Genomic DNA, 25107 nt, shown 5'->3' with positions numbered 1-25107 from the left:
GGCGAGTGTTTGGAGAAGCGAAAGTGGACTTATCGCATCGAGCACGACTACGCATTGCCCAGTATGGTTGTCCCTATGCCCTCCATCGCCCCTAGGCTTGGACGCAATTAGCACACGATTGGCCTTAGCACAGGATACGGCTGGACAGAGTAGAACAGCTGCTGTAGGTGGCGCTGTAGTTTGCGGATCTGGTCAATCTGCTAGCAGGCTCTCCATTGGAGATTCCCCTCCGAAGACAGGAAACAAATAGAGACATCATTAGCATAGCTGCTGATGCAAAAAAATAAATTAATTAGTTTAAGCCAAGCTAAAGAATAAGAATGCACATATGATCAGATACAACTATACTCACAATTTAAGATACATTATTCAAATGCTTGGCGAAAGAGATGCGTTTTTAATCTAGATTTAAACAGAGAGAGTGCTTATACTACGGTTACCACACCTCAAGACATTGATCAGATGATAAATTTAAATTTTAAGTTGCTACACTAAATAGGCGTACTGGTCATCAGGGCAGTGCTGACAACATCTTTTTGTACAAACTGCATGACCGTTATTACAGTTTTACTATGCAAAGTGATATGGAACTTTAATGTGGTCAAGAGAGCTGCCTGGAACTACATTTGCCGTGCATCTCCCAGAAAATAATAGCACACATCAGAACTTTCGTCAGCCAATCAGATTCAAGCTCTCAACGGCCCCGTAGTATATATAAAAAAAAAAACACTGCACAGACATTACTTTGTTTAATAAAAAAAAATTATTATAATAATTATAACTGTAATGTATAGAACAACTTAATTCATTTTTATTTTTAAAACTTCCCTCTAGGACTGTGCTAAAAGAAGACAAAAATGTAAGAAAATTATTAAGACAGGTATGCAATCTTAAGGTTAGAATATATTACACACAAGCCGGACATGCATACAAAATTCTCTAAAAATCAGATTTCTGGATTATCAAGTTTGTCTAAAATGTGTGGACATATCTTGCATGACAGCAGGTAGAGCTCTCTATGAATTTTAATTAATTAATTAAATTATTAATTAATTAATTATTAATTAATTAATCTGTCGTATCCTCCATTTGCCGGCAAAAAGGAAGGAGCATTTGAAGTCAATTTCAAATTGTGGCAGCTTTTGTGACACCACGGTGACGCAACAGGCCTTCAAATGTGCCCTTCGAAGAATGTAGCCTTAGAATTGCGAGGCAGCTAATGAGTGTTACAATGATGCTGATTTGATTGGAGCTGCTGAAAATCAGGGCAAATTCTTGTAATTGCTTACATTCTTTGCATATATTGTTTTCTAAGGGTCGGCCCCCTAAAATCTGTTTTAAACAAGAACTTTCTCTGCTTCAGTCATGCACAGTCTCCTGGTCTTGCATCTGAGATTTTCCTAATTGGAAATTGTAGGTATTTTATCTTAAAACTTCAACTTCATTAATATCATAACATTCATGTGTACTTTTTTATATCATAGTGTGCTTGGACAATTTTAGTATTTCTAACTGGAATTTTTTTATTTATTATTACTGACAGTTTTAATCTGGGAACATATTTTTATTAATTTATTTTAACAATTTTAATTTAAATAGTCCCTATCAGTCAAAATCAATTGTTTTAAAATCAGTATTGTGGTATTCCTTTCCAGTCATGGACTTTTAATAAAATCCTCTGAAATTGAATGTCTTTATATTCTTGGGAGAAGCTGATGGAATAAGATGAATACAATTTGATAATGATTTAATATCAATTAATAAATTAACAGATGGTTAAATCTCTCTGTAACCATAAATTTAATTTGAGTTTGCAATATTCAGAAGTTCTTTTCAGTCCTGTAATTTGAAGGCAGATACTGATGTTTATATTTGATAAGAATATCAGAAATGCTCTGTAGTTTATCATGAATTTAAAGCACTTCACACTTGTTTATATTCATATATAAGATTAGATATGAAACTCATCTGGATTGATGGCTCTTTCAAAAGCACTGTAAATAATCTCTTCAATTCTTCTGCTGTCTTAATATTTAATATTCGTTTTCTGGTGTGATGTACAAGCACCAATAAGTAGAGCAGAGGTCAAAACCATCATCAAGCAACATTCACATAAAATATGGCAGGAATATTGGAAGACAGCGGATACAGGACGTCATTTATACAGTTTACAAAATCAAGCAGTCACAAGTATGAGGAAGTGCAGAAGCCCAAGGGACGAGATGTTAGTCTCACGGGTAAATGCACAAATGGATGAACGAACCATGACAGTTGAGTATTTATTAGGGAAGCATCTGGGAGAATACACAATTTAATTAATTGCATTTCTGAAAAACACGGGGTAAAGTGACAGAATTTAATAGGAGGGTTTTTTGTGTTATTTTTCCCCTTTTCTTTACCTCTCCTTTGACGTCATTCTAATACCCACAGTCCAGTCTAATACGTGGCAGTAATGCACCTTTGAGATGAGTTGCCAACCGCCATTAAGCCTAGAAGAAGAAGAAGAAGCGAAATCCTTTCTTTTTAGCGAACAAGACTTTTATTTTGGTTTGGCGATGTGACGTCATACGGTTGCGCCGCTCTTCCGAGTCTGCGATTCGACTGAAGAAAGGTGTGTGTTTTTAATCATGTAAAGTGGTTAAATCAATACAAGTCATTCCGATAATTGTATATACATTTGTGTAATGAAACTATTACATAGTGTAACATTGTAACGCTTTACCTAGTGACATAAAGTTATTCTCTGTGACTAAAGCGAAAACACATAAGTAAACACGAAAGGTCTAATTTCTCTCATTATCGTGAATCAGTTTATAATAAACACGATTTCAGTCACTTGCTACTAAGTACTAATAAGATGAACAGAGCGTTTTAAACCTTTCAATTCAGTCAAAGAGTCAGCACTCTGCTCAAAACTGTGTAAATGCAATAATGACATTTAAAACAAACTGCAAACGTTTCCATGAACATTTTCATTTATTAAATATAAAATTGAGAAAATACCGAATAGAAATCTTAATGAACCTTCTATATATTGTATCACTTTATTCATTTGAGTTTTTATTTATTCTTTATCCTAGGTCACCATTAACTCTCACCAGTGTGCTGACTACTGAACAAGGGAACTGATTGAGACGCACCCAGAGATTCAGTTAGCATTTTTTTTTTTCTTTATCATTCTCATCTTAAACAGGAAAAAGTGTCCAAACACACAGAAAAACACCTGCTCAAGCGACAGAGATCCACGTGACACTCTGTTATAAAGATGGCGTTTATTAAAGAGGAGAGTGAAGACATTAAGATTGAAGAAGCATTCAGAGTCAAACATGAAGATACTGAGGAACAAACAGGTTGGTTTTCATTCTCAAAGCTGAACTCACTCATTTGATCCTTAATTAAATGTGCAGCTCTACAGAAATCTGAGGAAGAACAAGAGTGAATACAGATGATGTTATGGGAGTTCTGCATAATAAATAATTTGTGCAGCTGAATTCTGTACTAACTGAAGTTCATAAAGAAGCTTTGAAGGCAGAGCATAAAAAAAGAGCATTACATTAATCAATTTGGGAAGTAACTAAAGCATTACAAGAATCGTTGTGCTCTTTACTGAGAGCAGGACAAAGTTGATTAATATTATGTATATGGAAATATGCAGAACAAATGACACTAGGCGCATTTCCATTACCCTTAAAATTGTACAAATTGAAATTGCGATTGAAAAATATAATTGAAATGGAAATTGCGATTGAAAAAAGCTTATACTGGAGAGCGGCCATGTATGAAGTGTTTCTTGGAGGTTATAGTACATTGAATAATGATCATATGACTATTTACATGCACCATGTGACTAGTAAATGCTTTTCCAACCATTAATGCTTAGACAATTTACACTGCACACGTCTGCGGTGTAGTGGGGCTCTAAAACGTCCACTGAAGCTGATTGCAGCTACTCTAGTCAATGCTTGTTTATTCCAACTGTGTCACGCATGTTTCTGAAGCAGCTCTTTGTACGCCTCCTTTGAATAAATGTAGTCAAAATCCAACCAAAATCTGTTGCCGTAATTTTATCACGAGAGGCTACAGATTATGTTTTAGTCACATAACATTGGTTAATGGAACGCAGTCATTTCACAATACTTTTTCATCGAAATTTATAAATTATCGCCAAAGTTTTGCGCAAATCTGTAATGGAAATGCACCTACTGTTTTTTTTTTTTAAATATTTTATTTAAAGTTTTAAAGTTGCATTAACAAACACAGAAACATAAATAAACAACCAACAGTAGACAACAAGGATACACACAAAAAAGAAGAAAAAAAAAAAACATCTGGATTGCCTCAGTCAGCAAATATATATACATAATAATTATTGAGAATAGGCATAACTGACAATATTCACAGTTGTGTTGTAAATCAGTAATATCACCATTAGAGAAGTAAATAAAACTGGTACGAATTAAAAAATAAAATAAAAATAATAAAATAAAAGGATATGATTACAGAGTATGTTATTTTTGAACTTCCAAAAGACTCAAGAGAGGTCCCCAAGTGGCTTCAAATCTTTTTAGTGCGCCAAACTCACCAAAACGTAGCTGTTCCATTTGAATGAACCATCTCATTTAACCATCTCTGAAAACAAGGAGCTTGTGAGGTTTTCCAATTAATGAGTATAATCTTTTTGGCTGCGATTAAGCCTACCATTAGCACATGCTGATGAGTATGAGGGATAGTATCCATAAGATCAGAATAGCCCAAAATGGCCAGATTGTGGTCGGGCTGAATGTTAACTCCATATGTGCTTGAAAACAATTCAAAAATGTTAGACCAAAAATCATAAAGAATAGGGCAAAACTAAAATAAATGTGCCAATGTCCCATCTGCCATCTTGCACCTTTCACATTGAGAAGAAATTGAGGGAAATATTTTGTTCAATCTAGTTTTGGAGTAATGAATACGATGCATAACTTTGAACTGGATTAGTTTATATCTTGAATTTACAGAACAACTCTTTATTCTCGACAGACCTTCTTCCCAGATCTCATCAGACACGTCGTTGCTTAATTCAGTAGACCAGGCTATTTTAAGGTGCTTGGTGCTTATAGGTGTTGTAAAAGCATGAACAAAACGAGATACCAAATGTCTAGTTTCAGGATTAGAGGAGAAAAGCGTGTGAATAACATTGCTTTCAGGTGTATTTATAAATTGTGGAATATTTTTCTTTACATAATTTCTAATTTGCAGGTAACGGAAGAAGTGAGACTGCAGGAGTACAAATGTATTTTTAAGCTGCAAAAAGGATGCAAATTGATCTGCTATATAGAGATCTCCTATACAGCATAAACCTTTTTTTCTCCATCCTGAAAAAGCTCCATCAATCCGAGAAGGCTCAAACGAAGGATTGCATGATATTGGTGTATTGACTGAGACTTTTGGTAGTTTATAGATTTTTCTGATCTGATTCAAAATCTTGAGGCAATTTCTTAATACAAAATTATTGCTAGCTAATTTATGTATAGATTTACACTCTGTAAAAAGTAAAGCTGGGAGAGAAGACTCTGGCACTGACATCGCCTCTGCACGTACCCATAAAGGAGAAGTCTCAGGTAGCATATCATCCAGAATACCCCTTTGACAGAAAATGAGAGCCCTGGCATTTGCTGCCCAATAATAATGCTTAAAGTTGGAAAGGCCCAGGCCTCCACAATCAGAAGGTTTTTGCAAGTGGGCTTTTGCTATGCGAGGTGTTTTACCATTCCATACAAATGAAAGAATTATTGAATCAAGTTGCTTAAAAAAAGTTGCCGGCAAAAAAATTGGGAGATTTTGAAAAAGATATAGAAACTTAGGAAGAGTAATCATCTTTATCACATTCAAACGGCCAATTAGCGATAAAGGGAGCAGTTTCCAGCTTTCAATGCTTCGTTTAAGTTTTTTAATCATGTCTAAAAAATTTGTCATCAAAATTGGGGCCATTATATATCTACCCTGGGGATCAGCAACCATGGATGAAAGTCGAAAAGGAACATTCTTACGAAAAAGAATAGCTACACCTCTTGCTTTTGCATTGAATGGGGCCTGGTAGACTTGTGATATCCAGTTGGTCCTGAGTCTGCATTGATGAGTTATACTGAGGTGGGTTTCCTGGAGAAATATTATATCAGCCTTAAGTGATTTCAAATGTGCAAACACTCTACTTCTTTTAATTACATGGCCAAGCCCTCTTACATTCCAGGAAGCCAATGTTAAGGCTTCTCCCGTAATGTTAGACATCAAATTCTACAACAAAAAAAAATTGAGACATTGAAATGAGGCAGTCCAGAGAGAGAAGAAAAAAGAAAAGAAAAAAAAAAAAAACCAAGCACATAAGACAGGAACATGTAAACTTTTAGAACTTAGAACAAAGTCGACCCATCGCCTCCCACCCCTGGCTTCCCCGAAATGAAGCACATTGTCCCTAATTCGACCCGAGAACACTACTCGCATGTAAGTAGTATGAAAAACCATCACCAGTCACTACGATCACGGAAAACCCGCTCTACTCCTCTTCCAAGTTACAAACATTTTAGTCTAAAACTATTAACAATGACGCCGTCTATAAAGATGCTGTTTTGGAAACACTCTTGATGAAAACAACAAAATGATAACGTATCAACAGACAGTATGAAGCATTTTAAGAGTAATACCAGTGTTGCGCATATGTCTCTACCCCGGTCTCAGCTTAGTCTCCACAAATTTCGCAGCCTCTACAGGGTCAGTGAAGGTCTGGAACTGTCCATTGTGCTGAACACGGAGACGTGCAGGAAAGCGGAGACTGTGTGTTGTCTTTAGCTCTCTCAAGTCGCGCATCACGTCGCTGAATGCCCTTCGCTGTTCCATAACTTCTGCGGTGTAGTCCAGAAAAATATAAACCCTGTGACCATTGTATTCCAGGGTGCGATCCCGGCGAAGTCGAAGAATTAATTCCTTTTCCTGAAAGAAATGCACTCGAGCAATAATGAGACGAGGCCTCTCCTCATCTGATGGCCTTGGCTTGAGCGCACGGTGAGCACGGTCAATGACCAGCGGTCTTTGAAAGTGAGTCTCTCCCAGTAGTTTTGGAATTAGCGCCGCGACAAACTCGGTCGGTCTCCCTTTCTCCTCTCCCTCCGGGATAACAATTATTTTTATATTGTTGCGCCGAGATCGCCCTTCTAAGTCGTTGACCTTCGCTTTAAGAGCTTTATTGGTCTTTTGCAAATCAAAGTCGCTTCGAGAGAGTCGCTTTTCCCACATCGACGGTGTATCGTTGTCGACAGAGGCTTGGCTAGCGGCGGGATTAGCTTCGTCACAACTAACCGACGGCTGAGGGCCGGAAATTTTCGAGGCTTTTGCCGATTTTAAAGGCATTTTGCGCATCCAGGTGTTTACTAATTGAGAGATACAAACTAAATAAAGTTCACAACACACGTATATGAAATAAAAATGAAGACGGGATTTAGTTTCACTCATTGAAGAAACTTGGTGTGGAGGAGCTCGATAAAACACGTCTACTCCATGCGCACCTCAGCAGTGCCCCATGCACCTACTGTTAATTTTTCTTGAAAGTACCATCGAATATGAAACCCAAATTTTTAACCTGTTTAGACACCAGCACTAGAAAATTATCAATATTATTTACTGAGCATTTGAACTTCGATTGGTTTTTGAGCCAACTAGGAGAATTTCAGTCTTACTACTATTTAGTTTAAAAAGATTTGACGTGAACCAGTCTTTCATCTCAGCTACACAATCTGAGAGGATAGGAGGAAACAAATAGATGAGTTTGATATTTAGAAATCAGGGCAGCCGATGGCCAGTAAATGATGCCGATTCTTTTTTTGCCCCCCCCCCCATATCATAAATGAGAGTTTGAGTAAATGTTTATTGCAAGGTACAAGATAGTATAGATGGGCACTCGAGTTAGGGACTCGAGTCGCACTCAAGACATATTTTTATAGACTTCATATTTGACTCAAACTTGACCTGAAATAACTCCAGACTTGACTCGAGGGAAAGGACTCGTGAGTATTTTAAAAGCACCTCGAGTCTTTTCTCCTTAAATATTTGTATAACTGATATTCAAAAGGCACACCGCATCCGCACCCCGGCATCCATCCATACCATGAGCCATAACAAACCACTATTTTAAGTGAGCGCACCGGATCACATAACAAGTGCTCTGGGTGGTTTATGGTAAATAACTTTCAGTGCTATATTCTCTAGTATTTTTATCAAAAGCCAAACACTGGTGGTGCCTCTGTAGAAGGTACACATGATGGGGGCCAGGGCTCTGGCTCTTCTCAGTCTGTGGAGGAAGTAGAGATGCTGCTGTGCTTTCTTGGCCAGTGCTGCTGTTTCCAGTCCAGGAGAGGTCCTCTGTGATGTGCACACCCAGGAACTTAGTGCTGCTCACTCTCTCCACAGTCGCACCGTTGATGGTGAGAGGAATGTGCTGAGTGTGCACTCTCCTGAAGTCAACAACTATCTCCTTTAGGGTTGAAACGATTCCTCGAGTAACTTGATTACAAAAAATGATCGAGGCAAATTCCTCTGCCTTGAAGCCTCTTTTAATTTTTTTTAAATCTCACGTCAGGTTCTTTCGCAATGGTTTTTTCAATGTGACACAACGCGTTTACGTTACCCACAAAGCGGAAGGAGACAAGCGCTGAGTCCGATCGCATACTGCAAGGAGTCAGCAGTGTTTTGATTCGAGGGAGCGGGCAAACGTAAAGAGAACGTCGTGGCGTGTGTTCATTGCAAGATAGAGCTGGCATACCACAACTAGGGCCCTATGATTTCCGCGATGCAGAAAACGCGGAGGGAATCGCGGAATCCAGTCATAAAAACGGAATTTACAACGCGGAATGGCATGGAATTTGCCAAATATTTGAATGAATTAATCAAAAATAGGTCATTGCACTTATATCAAATCACGATATGGACTAATATCTGTAAATATTAAGCCGGGACAGTCTATTTAAATATGAATCCTGCATGTTCTGCATGTCTCTGTTAATAAATGGAGCAGAAGCCCGTCTTCCTTTATCACACACACTGAAGCGCGCGTGACGCTCCGGTGATTTTAGCGTCTGCCGTCTCACTAAATAAGGACGTGAACACATGAACAACATCTCCAGAACTGCTCTGACAGTCACTTCATGAGCATTTGACCGTTTGATTTGAGTAAAACTAGCATCACATCACATACACAGAACTGTAAAGGTCACACAACCTTAATCACACAACATTTCTTCCATGTTTTATTTTTTATAGTAAATCCCCTTTGTTTACCAAAAAGTTAAGTTTGATTAATTTTCAATAATTAAAAGATAAATTTAATTAATGTTTTATGTGTTTAATGTTTAATGTGCATCTCAGAAAATGCTTTATTTAAAACCCCAACTGAATGGCACTTAAATGCACCTAATTCATCTGTCAACTTTATTGTCATTGTTTACAGTACAAGTACAGACAGAGGCACAGTGGGTAATAATTAAATGTTTATTTTTTATGTATGCATTGAATTCTATGCATTTAAAAGATTAATTGAATTAATGCTGTTCCTTGTTTTTCACTTGTAAGTGAAATCAGACAATTATTGGTATCCACTCAAGTTTATCTTTTAGTCTGCTTATGGTAAAAAAACAACACCTTAAAACAGTTGTATTATTGTATGCAATAGCCTTTATGAGACAGTCCATGATCACTAGATTTTTTACAGATGTCACTATAATGATTTTGTAAATGATGGTCAGCCACCAAATGTTGATAATGTGGAAGTTACTGCCTTTTGCCTTGGTGTGATTTCTCACGTTTTGCAGAAATTGCAAAAGCAGGGAACATTAACTTCAAAGTAGGAGTAAAAAAATAAAAAAAATTTTTTTAGATAATTTTCGATACCAAATCATCCCATTGTTTAATTTCCAGTATTCTACCTATAATTAATTTGGCTGGACAGGTAAAAAACTGTAAAGTCGTTTTTCTCAGTTTCACACTCAAGCAAGTTCAGGTCTTTTGCCTTTGTAGAGTAGTATTGCTGTGCATGTCCATAAGCGTGTAGCTTTCATATTTGGCTGAATGCACTACAAAAAGTAATTAAAAAAAAGATGGGAACGTAACTATTCTTCAACATGTGATTATATAATTTTCATACATAATACACAATCAATTAAATAATACACGCTTGTAACGACTTATGGCTTACCTGGGGAGTGCATGCATATCTCCAGTTACAGCAATCTTTCCTCTGTTTTGTAACTTCTGTATAAGGTTTCGCTGTTCACTTTTCCACGTATGTACAATTTCTGCAATGTACCCGGAATGTGTTGTACTGGTAAATGTGTAACTCCATGGCCTTGCAAATCTATGAATGTGGAACATTAAACGTATATTTATAAAGATTATTAACAATTCTCATGTTATGAAAAAAAAATATTTATATTGCATTGTTGATTTACTACAGACCTATTCTTTGTAGTTGGATAAATGATCGTCCATTAAAATAAGTTGCTGCTGATAAGAGGAGGTTTCCGATTGGTGTAATTCCAACTATGGGCTGGCTCTGCCTGTGCATGTACAAAAAGAAATGGCTTTGATTTGCAAATTAACTTATAGATGTGTATTACTTATGACATTTCAGATTGATGTAAAACAGAGTCGCATGGTTGAAAGTTGAGTCATGTGGTTCTGTCTCAAATTGTATGTCTGATTCTTCCTCTTCCAACTCCAGACAAGGTCTTTTGGGTGGTCTGAAACCAGGAGTCTTTATAGGTGTTGATGAGAACAGTAAATCATAGGAGGTTGATGTGGTTATAGTGCCAATAGTAACAGTTGCCTGTGAGCTAAAAAAAAAAGGAACATACAATTCTGACTTTTTGGTAATACAAAAATGGGCTTTATAAAGTGTTAATTAAACCAAAAAATAACTGTGTGTTAGAAAGAATGCAAGATCGATTTGATTGCAATCACATCACAGGACACCTCAGGTCCAAAATCTGTGGCCATTTATTAAAATTGAAAGCTTTGTGCCATTAAAATAAGATTAACTTGTATTGTTCTCTTTTTACTATAGACATCATGCTCCTGAAAGAGGAAAGTGAAGAACTAAATGAAGTGGAAGACAAAGATCAGTATGAGAAACATGATTTTATTGAAGAAAGTTTGTATAGTTGCTCACAAACTAAACAGAATGTACAAAACAAAGCTCAAAAGACAGGAGATTTAACCTGCCAACAGTGTGGAAAGAGTTTCACTAAAAAAGGAAGCCTTAAAGACCACATGAGAATTCACACCGGAGAGAAGCCTTACTCCTGCCAGCAGTGTGGAAAAAGTTTCACTAGAAGTGGAACCCTTCAAAGGCACAATAGAGTTCACACTGGAGAGAAACCTTACATCTGTCAATTCTGTGGAATGAGTTTTACTGAAAGAGCAAACCATAATGTTCACATGAGAATTCACACCGGAGAGAGGCCTTATACCTGCAAACTGTGTGGAAAGAGTTTTGTTCGAAAAGGAACCCTTGATAGCCACATGAGAATTCACACTGGAGAGAAACCGTACACCTGCCAACAGTGTGGAAAGAGTTTTAGACAAAACGGAAACCTCAAAGGCCACATGAGTGTTCACATTGGAGAGAGACCCTTTTCAACTGCCAACAATGTGGTAAAAGTTTCACTATAAAGGGAAACCTTGAAGTCCACATGAGAATTCACAATGGAGAAAAGCCGTTCATATGCCCTAAGTGTGGAAAGCGTTTCTGTGAAAAAGGAAACCTCAAATGCCACATGAGTGTTCACACTGGTGAGAAATGTGAAGAACTAAATGAAATTAAAGACAAAGATCAGTCTGAAAAACATTTTACTGGAGAAAGTTTTAGTTGCTCACAAACTAAACTGACAACACAAAAGAAAGCTCAAAAGACAGGAGATAGAAGTCATTTCACCTGCCAACAGTGTGGAAAAAGTTTTGTTGAGAAAGGAACCCTTAACAGGCACATTAGAATTCACACTGGAGAGAAGCCTTACACCTGCAAACTGTGTGGAAAGAGTTTTACTGATAGTGGAAACTTTAATTCTCACATGAGAATTCACACCGGAGAGAAGCCTTACTCCTGCAAACTGTGTGGAAAGAGTTTCATTCAAAAAGGAAGCCTAAAGAGACACATGACAATTCACAATGCTGAGAAACCGTACACCTGCCAACAGTGTGGGATGAGTTTTAGTCAACACAGAAAGCTCAAAGGCCACATAAGTGTTCACACTGGAGAGACATGTAAAGAAGTAACTGAAATGGAAGACAAAGATCAGTCTTCTTCAACCTTCTATTGTTCAGCCTCTGTTTACCTTGTCTAATAGGTGCTCAAAATTCGCTTCAAAGCTGTATTTTTTTAGATGCACAAATGTCCTCATAATGCAATCGTGGCACCTTGGACAAAGACACTGCAGCTGTCTCCCAAAGTGAAGTGCATTGACATTGAAGGCCACGATTCCGAAGTGCACAAAGGACCCTTCAAAGTGCATGAGACACTTTGCCTCTGCAGGATTTCCTAATTCCACCACCAGTTGTTCCCGATTGCCACTCTTGTTGCATAGCAACATTGCGAGAGGAGAGGTGCCATGCTGAAGAGGTGCTGGCTTGTAAGACATTGAGCTTTCTTGAAAGCTGCAGAAGCAATCCTGATGGTCCGTGCAAGAGGAACCGGAAACCTTTTCCATCTATTATCCTGAAGCTGTTTGTTACCATCAGGGGTTTTTCATTGGCCCCTACGTGGGCTGGCCCGGGTCAATGCATGATGCACAAGTGCTCTTCCATAGCCCTCTGTACAAGAGGTCAGTGTACTCTCCTCCAGGGCTGGTTGCCTCCGCCAGCGACTCCCCCTTATCACTCCCTATAAGAGTCCAGTAAAAGGTTACCTAACCAGCGATTTAACTTCTATCATTCCAAGGCACGCTCCATTATAGAGCGTTCTTTTGGGATGATGAGGACCAGGTTCAGGGCCATCTTCCTCCAAACACTGGAGGTGCACCACACCTACGTAAGTAATTAAGCAATTTACGTAAGTTTGCCAAGACATTTTTAAAATGCTGTAAAAGAATAAACAGATTTTTTTTTTGAAGATGTACTTAGGTTTCCTTTTTTACCATTTCAGGTCCTAACAGCCAGTGAAATTCTCCATAACAACTGCCTTGGGGTTGGTGACATCATGGCCCCGGAGGATGAGCACGAGGAGGAGGATGAAGGGGAGCATCAATCAGTGGTGCTCCCTGGTGTGACCAGCTGTCTGCTCTGGAGGAGGTACCTATTTGAAGAAAATGGGTATCTATTTATTACAGCCAAGTAAGAGAATTGTAAAACTATAATGTCTAAGATAAAAATTGAACGGACAATAAAATTGTTTTGCATAGATGTATTTTATGGTTTGATTTGAGTGTGCAAGTCAATTAAATTTTTTTGCTTCCCTTTCTGAAAACATCTGTGACATGACAGCTGTCGATTGTGTCAGCCCTGCAAACCTGTTGGAAGACAGTGCACCCAAACACAGGAGACAATCCCAGATGATGTCCCACCAGGCCTTACCCAGGGACTGTATTGTGGCAGCCCTTCCAGGCCCAGCAGCTCCACCAGGGCCTTCCTGCTCAGCTGAATGACAGCTTGTGTGTGCACCAAAAAATATTCTGTTATTTTAATATTGTATGATGTTTTTCTGAAGGGAAACCTAAGTTATGTTGTAAATAGTTGTAAAAAGTACTTTCAGTAATGTATAGAACAATTTGTTTTAATGTGTAGGACAAAATAATAAACATAGAAAAATGTTTTGTATAAAAAATTATAAGCTGCATTAAAAAATTAATAATGTACATAATTCTCTTTTAATGCATCTTTTAATTACACATGCAAAACAAATTACACTAATGAATAACATATACAACTTAATTTCTGTAGTTTATGTGATACAAGTTAAAAATTAAATTGTTTCATTGGCAATGTGACATTTAAAAAAATATATACTGAAAATTTGTAACGTGCCCATTTTTACCACTGTTCTCCCTTGGCCAATGAAGAGTGTATTTGTTAAGCGTTCTCTCAAGAAGAGAAAACATTCCCTTCTTTCTCTCCTTGCTCTCCTGTGCTTTTCTCTCCTCTGTTTCGCTGGAGTTTGATGTCCTCTCTGAGCCGTTCCACCAGCTTCCACTCACTCCCTCACCTGTCCCAGGACACTTCAATCTTAAGGCAGAGAAAACAAACCATGCCAGTTAACAACAGCACAATGATTTTCAGTAAAAATGTGTCTATTAATTTGCTTTGTATTTTATTTTTGTATTTCCCCGGCAGGCTCATTTTCTCCAGAACAGTCCTAAAACAAGAGAAACTGGAAACACTTATGGAAAATATAAAGACAGGTTTGCAGTCTTAACTTGAGAAAATATGACCGCAGGACATGCATAGAAAATACTGAAGTACTAAATTTTGGTTAAAACGTTAGACATACATCTTGAATGACAGCACTACAAAAACACAACAAAGAATAAGACTATTGACTTGTATAATGGATATCTTATCGTTTGTGGGCTTTGTTTAAAAAAAAACAACAACCCTGGTTTTTAACACTTTTGCTAAGTATTTGAGTAAATGAAAACACAATACTTAGATTTCAATGTGAATTCCCCCACAGATCTCTCATACTCTTATGTTCTTTGAATATAAATTCCATTGTCGTCTGCTTGCAGTTGATTATGTACGGAGCCCGGGGTGTCACTTTTAGGAGAAATAAATGCAATCCGTCCCCTCAGTTTGTAAACCATACTCACTAATTCTTAAACTTTTACTGTTTAATAAATCATGCCCACGGATTAATAAACTGTCCCCATGAATTTCCAATATGTGCTCTCAGATTTTGTAAACTGTAACTTCAGTTTTTGAATCCATACCCACAAATTCGTAATCCGTGCGCACGGATTCGCAGTCCATTCTCTCGGATTTGTGCAGCAAGCTCCTAGGGAGCCTGCGTGTTAACTTACAGTTTTATTGAATATTATTATGTGGAATGGGTCTACAGCAAAGTGTCTTAAGTGATTCTCTATCAATTGTAGTAAGAGGTGGAATACAACGATTTAATAAGAAAGATTTGCATCAAAATCGTGTTTAATTTGTGATAATCTTAGCACTTTATTATTATTTAATAATAAACCTGGCATTGTGACTGACTCTGGAGTAATTTGTTCCTCTTTTGTAAGTCGTTTTGGATAAAAGCTTCTTATGCATAACCGGTATAATAAGATATAATAATAATAGTTATTTTTATTATTATTTTAATTTATAGGCTAAATAAATGAGTGCAATGATTTATTTTTAAATAACCTTTTACAGTTTTGGAAATGTGTTTGTGTACTATTCTTTCTTAACCTGAAGACCTATTTTGATGATTTTATTACACTAAGCTTTCCCCCCAGAGTTAGATGCATGCTTCACTGTTAATATTAAATAATTAGGCCTATTATAACATTGCATTCAGTTAGAGAGCAAAGGAATGACAAAATGGAATAGCTGGCACATTATTTGTTTTGCTTCTCTCGAAACTCTATCCTTTTTTTTCTTAGACAATTCAGGTAATTTTCTATTCTTATTTTGAGCGTTTATTTTAGGCTATAAAACACAGGTGGCGAGGTCTTGTCCTACTGGCGATTAATGTAAAATAAACACTAAATACAGTGTTGGGAAGTTGTGGCCTAGTGGTTAGAGGGTTTGACTCTTAACCCTATGGTAGTGGGTTCAAGTCTTGTGCTGGCAACACCGTGACTGAGGTGCCCTTGGGGACGGATTGTTTTTTTCTCCTACAGGTGACTTCACGGCTCTGTAATTATGGGATATGGTAGGGTGGGAAACAGAGGGTGCATTATAGTTGCTTTAGAATTACGACAGCCTTTTTTGTGCCGCAGTGACACAATCGGCCTTGGAATGGGGTCTTTGGAGGGTGCATCCTGAATTGGGACAACTTATGATGTGCCACAACTGCACTTCAATTGTTCACACTTCACATTGGGATAGACTTCATTCCTGACTTTTTGTGAGTAATGTAGTTCTACTGAGTTTGGTGAAATGATCTCATTCCATTTTAGACTTATATTCCGATTTCAATAAAAGTGGCTACAACCATGGTATGTTTTGACCTGCTGTTGCTGTTATTTCAGCAATTCAACTCAAATAGAGAAACTCTTGTATTAAATAAATTCAATGCACACAGACTGAAGTAGTTTAGGTTTTTGTTTCTTTAAATTGTGATGATTTTGGCTCATATTTAACACAAATCCACATTCTGACGATGACTTTCATACTTTTCTGGACCTTGATAGTGTTCATTACTAGTTTTCATCCAAAATATCTGAAATTGTGTTCCGAAGATGAACAAAGTTTTTACAGGTTTGGAATGACATGGGGGAAAGTGATTAATGACAGAATTTTAGGGTGGAGTAACCCTTTTAATTGTGCCCTTTATTGTGAACTCAACTGTGGTGATTTGTGTAAATTACACATTCAAAATCATGTGTGACATTTATATAAAAAAATGTCCAATCAATAATGCATTATTGTAAGCTAGCCTTATTAAATGTGGAGAAAGTCAAGGTGCTTGATAATGCATGAAAAACAATATTTCCATGTACTATTTATTACATAGGACTGCAAAAAATTTTATTTTAATAATCAATTAATATATATGATTATTTTAATTTAAATTCAAATTTCAGCAGTACAGAATTGAGTTCCCTTTCATGTCTTTTAAGTCTTGCCAGTTTAAACACTCACTTAAACACTTAAACAATTCAAGTGCAAAAACACATTCAAATAATGCAGCTTCAAACTCCCCTCTGCCAGACCAAGTTTTTATCACACCTTCCCTATTTCTGTGCTTTCTTCTGTGTTGAAACAGTAAGCCTTGCCCTTTTCTGTTCTCATGCTAGATTTATGTGTGCTGCATTTTGATTGCCTCTCTCATCGGTGTGCAATCAGAAACAAAGAAACACTTTCAGCAGTTTAAATTTTATGAATCCAACCCAGTTTCACAGCATTTCGTGACCTCACAAAATTTTAATCAATTGCACAGTTACTCATTGCGCGGCTCGCGAGCCGCATGCGGCTCGTCAAGCTATAACTGGCGGCTCGCATAGTAGCTTACAGTATCACACTGCCACTTGCCTTCAGAGCATGTGAGGCGGGAGCGAGCGGGAAGCGAGCGGGCGGATCTTGGACAGAGCGCAGAGCGGCAATTTCAAAAGGACGGTGGACGGAGCGTCGCATTTCCCGCTCCAATTTCGCTCTGCTCACACCACGAGTCTGAAGCATGCTCATTCAAGCCTGACCCTGAATCCATTAGTCTTGCACAGTCATCAACAGTAGACTATTTTCAAGCAAAACTCGGCTCAATAATGGAGTTCAAAAAGTAAAATGAGAATTCATACAGGTGTAGCCTATAAAACTTTCACTGAGACCTCAAACAGAAAGCACAAAGCCTGTCTTTAAATTTGATTTCGTTTTGTATTAATTGTATCTTAATTTTAATCAAGGTTTCATCAACCAATTGTCTGGATTTAATAAGAAGTAAATATAAAATAGATAACCACGATACGAAGGAGCCGGTGTGAACCTGGAGTTTGTCTCATGAATGAACCGAAACTCAGCGTATAGCCTACTTGCCTCACAGACCCGACAAATAGGCTATATATAAAGCTTGAAATGTCTACTTTTAAACAAAACAATTCAAAACGAAAGAAAACAGACTGCTCTCCCTCCCGTATGAAATGTGATCTTCGCAGTAGTGAACGCGCCTGAGAGAAATGCACAAGTCAGCATCTTTCTAGCTGACAGACATAAAAAATTAAATGAATGCATCAGCACTGAAAACATAGAGATTTTTTTTTCTTTTGGGGGCATTTTGTTTGACATGCATGCCAGCTTTCGCTCATCCCACTATTAAAGTAAATCTGTTCTTAAACGAAAATGTATTGGCTGTGTTATTTCTTTTTTGTGGGATGTCCAATTTATATGTAGAAATGCACATTTGCAAAGGTGACTTAGTATGTTGTCGTAAAAGTGGCTCGCCTTTTGATTTTGCTCTGCCAATGTGGCTCTTGTGAAAACAATAGTGAGGATCACTGATCTATTGATTCGTGTTCATGGACTGCACTGCCACGGTTCGCATGAAACACTGTGAAACCAGACCTCATTTGCACCAATCAAAAGCATATTTACACTGTCTGAATCGTTCCCCATCACCTACACTGTGCACTAGTGGCCATTCACTGTACAGGAAATACTACACTGTAGTGATGTGTCGTTCGTGAACGAATCGTTTTTTTGAACGAATCGTTCTCGTTCACACAATCCACTGACTCATATTTCTCGTTCACTGAACTTCCTCCCTCCACAACAGCGCAGCGCTATTAGCAGCGCATGCGCAGCTCGATGAACCGGGTAGCTCTGTGAACTGTTTCATCCTGTCAAAGAATTACTCAACCTCGAGCCAATAGCCTTAGAGTATGAGATGTGACAGAGCATGTGATTTGGTGAATTTAGTGAACGAATACGCCCTTCAATTAACGAGTTTCATACGAGTCTGAACTAGATCTAGAGATCTTATCATCCGTGAACGAAATGACTGAACTGGTACCCATGTCGTTCGTGAATGAGTTGAATGAACAGATACGTCGTTCGTGAATGAAATGACTGAACTGGTACCCATGTCGTTCGTGCACGAGTTGAATGATTTAGTATATCTCGTTCGTAAATGAAATGACTGAACTGGCACACATGTCGTTCGTGAATGAGTTGAATGAACAGATACGTCGTTCATGAATGAAATGAACTGGAACTTATCTCGTTCGTGAAGGAAATGAATGAGAGTAAACTGGGTTATTCTGTAATTTAGCATGTCAATCTCGCAAAATGCAAAGCACAGTTATAGGCACTGTGCACATACGCTTGTTTTAATATTTAGCATAAAGAACTCCACGTTTAATCCACGATTTATGAATGTGAATATATACTAATATACAAACTGTCTGACCAAACAATTAAAATTCTAATTAGGCAAGAAAGCCTTGTGCTTTGTTCATCTGAACAACTTAATTAGACTTTATATATTGAATGCGATTATACACATATATACATTATATACATATTATATACATTTTTATAAAGCCAGATCAGTTTTGTAACAAGTGAATATGTTTGTTGATTTAAGGCATAACACATAATACATATTTTGTGTAATACAAGAAATGATCACTGAACGAATCAGTGAACAATTCTGAACAAATCATTTTGGTGAACGAAATTAAAATTAACAAATCCCTTGAAAGAATCATAATTTCCACCACTACTACACTGTGAACAAGTGACTGATCTCAGCTGGCTCTTTGCATCAGATTCTAGAGAGCATTTGATTGGTAAGAAGATTTGATGAAATGTAGTATAATGTGACGTCAAAATTTGTTGGGCCATTTTGGCGGAAGAGATGAACTGCAAGCTTTGAATGCTTATATCTTCTTAATGCAAATTTTTGTCACTATTTTGGAGCACACTGCCTTATAGATAACCTTAAGACTAACAGTTTGATGCTAACAACCAAAAAACTTTAATAATATTTATTTCATGGGGAGTTTAAATCTTCGCATTTGTAAAACTAGAAATTATTGAGGACTTTTTGCTTATCTTGGTGAGGCCATTCCAAAAAGCAGGGCCTCAAAAGACAACTAAAACCAGAAAAAGGAGAATGACAGAAATTTTTACAGACACACGTCAGGTATTCCCTTAAGGGTGAGCAGGGGGAAGACATCCTTGTCCAAAGTAAAATGAAAGATCTTTGGTAAAAAAAAAAGGAGAAAAATGACAAAGAAAGGAAGAGTACACAAAAGAAAATGAGGATGAGACTGTGGAGGAGCAGAACAAAACATCTTCTTCAAATGTAATGTAAAAGGTCTCTGCAGAAAAGGAAAAATAATTAAAAAAAAACAAGTGTACAAACGAAAATGTTGAGGAAAGTGAGGAAGAGGAAGAATACTGCATTGCCTGCCTGGAGATGGCTGTCTTGTGTGTCTTGTCAGTCCTGGGAATACTTAGTCTGCACGGATGGCAGTGACATTTACATGTGCCACAACTGAGAACCAGACATGAGTTTAACATTTTAATTAAGAATGGTAAATCATTATGTCATTGTTTATGGAAATTATTAGTGTTACACATTAAAGGGTAACTAAACCCCTGGTCAGAGCCTGACTCCACCCACTGACAATCTTTGAAAAATGCTGAAAAGTGGGCGGATCACAGCTGAGATAGAGGGGACGAACTGAGGGCGGGGCTGAGCGAGTGCGGCGTGAACCTGAGACCCGCAGTGACGGATTGATTGACAGCGGCTGTCAGAGACGCTAAAATGGAGAGTGACTGTAGTGACGCAAGTACCTTTGCAACATTTCATTTGAAGTAGAGGACTTTTCTTCCCCACTTTCATCTGAAGTGGAGGATGTCGAGGTGTTCATAACAATTCGAGCAACTGGCTTAAACTGCGGTCTTAACTCCCGCACCGCGTCGCTTTTCAGCGCGAGCTGTGTGGAGAAGCCCATTTCCACCTCCATTGCGTTGCAGTTTGCACACTCCAGCTCTAGGTGGGAACTCGAGGTCTTCCAGGACAAGTGCATGCAACCACTGGCGCCTAATTTTAAAGTCTGCTGGAAAACGATGCAGTCCAGCAGTGCTGTCTCAACCAGCAACACTACACCTACGTACCATCCTGACCACTGTACTAAATACAGATAAATCTACGCCAACTTGAAGATCTAAATAACTATAGAATTGATATGCTAAATAGATGCTATAATAGTCTATCCTGGTCGTTTTCAATACTCGCAATTCCAAATCCCGACTCACTACAGTGATTTTGACGGAACAAGATGGTTTTATACTGCCAATGGCGTGGTAGCTCGTACCAGGGGCGTGGTGAGCTGGAAACTGCTTACATCACCTGCCACCGCAACATCCAATAGGAAAAATCAACTACAGTAGCCACCGTTCAACCTGAAGAGGGCAGCACTGTGGCGTTTTTACACCATATATTGTAGAATTAAAACACTTTATACTCAAATGTCAAAAAAGTTACTCGATTCAATGAACAGCACTAATAAAGCCCCATTCTTATAGATCATTAACTAAAAAAAGTTGGTTTAGGGTGTAGTTACTCTTTAAACAATGTGTTGCTTTTAATCTTTTTAAAAAATACAACAAATATGATCTCCTCATGATCTCATGGAGTTTAATATGTTAAAATGTTTATCTTGTACTATTTCATTAAAGTCTGGTTGAAGACTTAATATATTTGAGTAAAATATATTTAAATAATTAAAATCTAGTTCCCACTAGAATACAGTAGTTGTCTTGTCTTCTACAAAAACAGAAATAGACTTTGCTTTTTGAATGCATATGATGCCTGACATCTAAAAGAATTTGAACCATATACCAAAAAAATGTAGGTAATGTTATTAGAAACTACAGCAAAGTGATTACTTCAAGGTAGCCTTTCATTTAAGATACAGTGGGTTTATACTACTTATTTTTCAGAGTTACAATCGGCCTAGTCTTGCGTAGCCAGACCTTCTTTGGCCAAGCCCAGCCATGAAGCTGTTAATCAACATGCCAAAAAAAACAATCCCAGTTAGTTTAGCGTCATGTTTTGGTGCATGGAAATGTTGTCACAATAACAGACCAGTGTGTAAAACTCTCGGACGCATATAGGTATATTTCACATACTTTTGAAAACCCATTGTTTAGTTGATCCTGATAAGCGCTTGTCATCACAGTTGTAAACACTACGACTTTGTTCTTTCGTGAGGGTTTGGCGCCACGGCATCTTTGTTTTCAGGTGGAATGTTAAAGAACGTGACAGTAAACCGGTAAACAACAGTAAAACATGGTAGTGGCAGTGTTCTTGTGTTGAGTGTGCTCTTGAGTGTGTTGAGTGTGTTCTTGGGCTGCGTGAGTGCAGCAGGTTTCAGAGATTTGAATTTCATAGATGGCATCATGAATACACAGATGGACTGTGAAATACTAAAAGAGAAAATACTACCTTCACTGCAACTCTTTCAACATGATAATGACCGAAAACATTCACCTAAGGCCATTGGTTTATTTCTGAGGAAAAAATGGTAAAAGTGGCCAAGCACGTCAACAGACCTCAACCCAATATTACACTTGATGGGGCAATGAGAGATGGTGTCTAAACATTTGTTATGACCCCAGTATAGGGTCAAGGAGGTAACATAAATAGATGGGTCGGGTAAGTTTATTTATATAGCACAATAAAACATCATCGACCATTGTGACCAATCTAAACAATAAAACAAACTACAAGACATGGTACATACGGAGGAAGACCAAGCTCAAGCCAACTCACATATTTTAAGTCTTCTCTAGAAGATGGGTTTTAGGTCTAGCTTTAAACTAAGATTCTTTAGATATTATCCTAATAAGCAAAAGTAGGCTATTCCATAATTTGGGGATGACTATGCTATAAGCCCAGTCTCACTTTCTTCTTTAACTGTGATCTGGGAACCTTTAACAGTTTCTGATTTGATGACCTTGAACATCTAGCAGATATGTTACCAGTCACAGGTTCAGATTATTAACCCTTAAATGCACAAACTGTGTTGTATGTAGTTATGGCAAGTTTGGATCATTTTACTGACTTGGTCCTTTGGGTTCAGCAAAATGAACAAATCTTTTTTTGAGTCATTTCGTTCCATTTTAGCAAATGTAATTAAAATGTAATATGTTACTTCCCAAACACATCTAGTACTGACGAAAACGTTGATCACACTACAAATAAAAGTTGAATTCATTCTTTACCTGGGTCTTCAGTCTGTGATGAGCTCACCTCACCTCTTATCTGACATGTCTTCGATGTTTGAGTAGTTCGTTCATCACATCACAGCTCCATAAACTAAACCTATGCTGTCTGTGCCGGAAAGAGAATTGATTAGTTCATCTTTCGAGTCGTTCTTTTGTCACGTGATGTGACCACATTGGATAGAGAAATTAATTTTCTTACAAATGGGTGCATAGTTATTATTATCATTATTATAATTATTATTTACTCTTACAGTTACATGATGCATTTTTGGTCTCAAATGTAAGCTTTTTATTTTTTACAGTAGATAAACGTGTGAATTTCTGTCATGATGGTTCTTTTCCATAACACTGAATGTGGTGACAAAGGTAATAAAGAGTTGGTTATTATTATGAAGACTCTTTCCAGCTCAGACTTATGGGCTTATGGGGTTGTCAGATGATGAACGAACGACTCGAAAAACCCAAAGTCTTGATAAATGAACTAATCGATTCTCTTTCCGGATCAAGATTGCATTTGTTAAGCTATGGGGCTGTCACGTGATGAATGAACTTCGAAAAACCCGAAGACTCAAAAGAGGTGAACTACTTTAGTACAGAATCCATAGGATGTTGCGACTGAACAAATCACTCCCCGAGATGACTTGTTCGTTCCGAGTCACATTAAAGATTCATTCAAAATGAACGAATTGTTCAAGAATTACCTTTCACTAGTTGTGTGTAGGATTGACACCGAGTGGTTGAACTAAGTATTGCAGTCCAAATTCAAAATACTGGAGAGGGTTTTTTTTTCACCTGGTCCCTCCTCGTCAGACTTGACACACACGTAGGTTTCCAGATTGGTGAAATTAAATATGCTGTGTTTTCCAACAGATGGTTACCAAGGATGCCGAAATACAATTTAGTAAACTGGCAGTGGGCAGGTTTCACCAAAAAAAAAAATAATAATAATAATAATATTCCAGCCCGGAACACACATTTTCCAAGGAGAATGACTGTAGCATTGTTTTTCAGATAAACAAATATGTTAACTTGGCATGTTTTTTAAATATCTGTAAACATATTATGGTATTTTTATGTTTTAGCAGAGTCAAAAACTTACATACAGCACCTTGACCGTTTCGACAATCCTTATTACATTTTTGGGTCTTTAGCGACCCGGACGTATATATACAGCATGGATGGATCTCTAATTGCTGCAATAGCAAAAAACTCTCGATATTTTAAGAACAATTAAAGAAGATGATAAAGCATATTTACTTGCCTTTTTAAACTTAGAAGTGTTTGATTGAGAACAGTAATATTTACACTATTTATAGTGAAATAAAAGGGCAACACACCTACAAATAAATGAAGAAAACAATAGGTCAAATAAAAAGACTGATTAAAAAAAAGGTGATAAACATACAAAATCTAGAGGAAAAAAAATTAATCGCTCTACACAAGAATGTAACAATTCGCTAACTTTTTCTACTACACACAGATTCACTATTTCAACTACGCCACCTCAACACTTTCCAGTTGCTTGTGGAGAATTTTAAAGGACACCAGTCTTCAGATGAGAAATCATATAAAACTGTTCTCCCAGGTGAATCCTTGTGTGGTTATCAAGTGATATTTTACAAGTGAAACTATTTTCACACTGTTATAGCAGGCTAAAATTTTCTTTCTGGTGTGAATTCTCATGTGGACATTAAGAGTTTGTTTACTTGTTAAACTCTTTCCATACCGAGGACATGTGTACGGCTTCTCTCCAGAATGAATTCTCATGTGGCTTTTAAGTCCTCCTTTTTGAATTAAACTATTTCCACACATTTTGCAGGTTTAAGGTTTCTTTCCAATATGAATTTCAATGTGCCTTTTAAGAGTTTGTTTATGTGTAAAACTCCTTCCGCACTGAGTGCATGTGTAAGGTTTCTCTCCAGTATGAATTCTCATGTGGTTTTTAAGTGCTCCTTTTTGAAGGAAACTATTTCCACACAGTTCGCAGGTGTAAGATTTCTTTCCGATATGAATTTCAATGTGCATTTTAAGAGTTCCATTTTTGTTGAAACTTTTCCCACAGTGTTGGCAAGTGAAAGGCTTCTCTCCTGTGTGCATTCTCATGTGGCCAATAAGACTATATTTTTGTGTAAAACTCTTTCCACACTGAGGGCAAGTGTAAGGTTTCTTTCCAGTATGAATTGTCATGTGGCTTTTAAG

The 25107-nt window shown here is 37.4% G+C and overlaps 1 pseudogene; it reads left to right on the top strand.

Annotated features, from left to right (window-relative positions):
- Window positions 1-2536: 2536 nt before the first annotated feature.
- On the top strand, window positions 2537-12368 carry LOC132105413 (gastrula zinc finger protein XlCGF57.1-like; annotated as a pseudogene).
- Window positions 12369-25107: the final 12739 nt, after the last annotated feature.

The sequence above is a fragment of the Carassius carassius genome, chromosome 26 (assembly GCF_963082965.1).
Source record: "Carassius carassius chromosome 26, fCarCar2.1, whole genome shotgun sequence".
NCBI classification, from domain to species: domain Eukaryota; kingdom Metazoa; phylum Chordata; class Actinopteri; order Cypriniformes; family Cyprinidae; genus Carassius; species Carassius carassius.
Note: the sequence above shows the minus strand (reverse complement) of the source record. Positions and strands in the feature narration are given on the sequence as shown.